At 34.3% G+C, this 2,512-nt stretch overlaps 1 pseudogene; it reads right to left on the bottom strand.

Annotated features, from left to right (window-relative positions):
• Positions 1 to 586: 586 nt before the first annotated feature.
• Positions 587 to 738, bottom strand: LOC130830672 (U1 spliceosomal RNA; annotated as a pseudogene).
• Between the last annotated feature and the right edge of the window lie 1,774 nt (positions 739 to 2,512).

Below are 2,512 nucleotides of genomic sequence, written 5' to 3'. Positions count from 1 at the left end.
GGATTGTAATTTATTGGAGGTGAGAGGCATAAAAATCACTACAATTTTAGACAATATATTAAATTTTATAAAAGGCATACAAACATATTTCAATAGATACCAAAAATATCATGGTATTGTTCTAATTGGAGCTATTAGGGATGGTTTCATGTATGATTTGGCAGGTAAATTAGAAATAATTTTAATTTTAGTCATTTTAACATTTTAAGTTAGAAATAATTTTAATAATCCTATAAGTGGAAAAGAAAAAAGATTGAAAAAAATCAGGTAAGTAGAGAACAAGGTAAACTGGAATGGGTGGAAAAGCACATCTACTAGGAGATTATATTAGAAAGCTCAATGTGAGCTGTGCTATCGAAGGCTATGGATGTCACACTAAGTCGTCTGAAGCAGCACATAGGTTCACTAGACCACAGGACAATAGCAAATACTTCTGAAAACAGGGGAAAATAGTATTTTAGATCTCTGACTGCGGTAAAATATAGGTGACACTTTTATGCTTTAGATTTCTTTTTTTTATTTTATTTATAATATATATTTATTTCTTCTGCCATCTTATTGGTTCTGTCACTCTACACTCATTGCCAGGGGAAAGTATGAATGCAGTCCCCACTACCACAAATTATGCAGACGAATTTCCAGCATTTGGGGAAATCACAGGGTTCAACACCCTGCAGTGCAATGGAAGAGGCTCACCCTGGGAAAATCACCTTCATGATCATGGTGTCAGTTAAGTATCTTAGATTTCTACTGTAGTAAAAGGTAGGAATTCTTAAACCAGAATCTTAATAAGTATTATTTCTATTTATTTATTTATTTATTTATTTATTTATTTATTTATTTATTTATGACTGTATTTATTTTAGAGGAGTTTTAAGTTCACAGCAAGACTGAGAGGAAGGTACAGAGATCTCCCTTATATCCCCTAATCCCACACACATCATATGTGTCTTTTGAAAATATTTTCTCCCAGTCTGTGACCTATCTTCTCATTTTCTGGACACACCTTTATAGAGCAGAAATGTTTAGTTTCAATGTAGTCCAGCTAATAAATTCTTTCTTCCATGGATTGCACCTTTGGTTTTATTGCCAAACCCATGGTCATCTAGATTTTTATCCTACGTTGTCTTCTATGAGTTTTATAGTTTTGCTTTTTTACATTTACATCTGTGATCCATTTTGAGTTAATTTTTGTGAAGGGTGTAAGGTCTGTGCATAGATTCTTTTTTTCTTTTTTTTTTTTTTTCACCTGCGGATGTCCAGTTATTCCAATACCAGTTGTTGAAGAGACTGTCTTTGCTCCTTTTCATTGCCTTTGCTTCTCTGTCAAAATCAGCTGGCTACTTTATGGGGGGCTATTCTGGGACATCTGTTCTATTTCATTGATCTATTTATTTATTCTTTTGCCAAAACCATGCCGTCTTGATTACTGCAGCTTTATAGTACGATTGATGTCAGAGAGTGTCAGTCCTCCAACTTTGTTCTTCTCTTTCAATATAGTATTTGTTATTATGGGTCTTTTGGCTCTACATGTGAACTTTAAAACCACTTTGTCCATATTCACAAGATTATTTTCTAGGATTTTCATTGGGATGGCATTGAATCCATAGATCAGGTTGGGAAGAAATGGCATCTTGACAATATTGAGTCTTCATATTCATGAACATAGAATGTATCTAGTTCTTTAATTTTATTTATTAAATTTTTTAGAGTTTTACTGCTTTAATCTGTTAATGTGGTAAGTTAAACCAAGAGCAATTAAAATATTCTTGACTTTTTTATTTTATGTTTAAATTTTTTAAATTTAAAATTTTTATTTTTGGCTGCTTTGGGTCTTAGTTGCAGCATGCGGGATCTTCATTCGGCAAGTGGGATTTTTACTTGTGGTGCATGGGCATCTTTCTAGTTGTGGCGCATGGGTTTTCTTTCTCTAGTTGTGTTGAGTTCCAGAGTGTGTGGGCTCTGTGGTTTGCAGCAAGTGGGCTCTCTAGTTGAGGCATGCAAGCTCAGTAGTTGTGGAGCTCAGGTTTAGTTGCCTCAAGGCATCTAGGATCTTAGTTCCCTGACTGGGGATTGAATCCATGTGCCCTGCACTGCAGGACAGATTTTTTACCACTGGACCACCAAGGAGGTCCCTCTTGACTTTTTTAGACTAAAAAAAGAATTGTGTAGTTTTCCTCATATACATCTATTATTTTTAAAAATTAGGCCAAAGTATTTCATTTTTGGGGGGTACTAATGTGAATAGTATTGCATTTTTAATTTCAAAGTCCACTTGTTCATTGCTGTTATAGAGTAAAGCTGTTGACTTTGGTATATTAACTTTGTATCCTGCAACCTTGCTATACTCGCTTTTTAGTTCCATGGGACTTTGTTGACTCTTTCAGATTTTCGACATAGACACTCACATCAACTGCAGACAGTTTTATTTCTCTTTCCCAATCAGTATAACTTTAACTTTCTTTTCTTGTGTCATTCCATTAGGTAGGACTTCCAGTATGATGTTGAAAAG

Source organism: Hippopotamus amphibius, chromosome 10 (genome assembly GCF_030028045.1).
Source record: "Hippopotamus amphibius kiboko isolate mHipAmp2 chromosome 10, mHipAmp2.hap2, whole genome shotgun sequence".
Taxonomy (NCBI): Eukaryota; Metazoa; Chordata; class Mammalia; order Artiodactyla; family Hippopotamidae; genus Hippopotamus; species Hippopotamus amphibius.
This window is presented reverse-complemented; position numbering and strand designations above follow the sequence as displayed.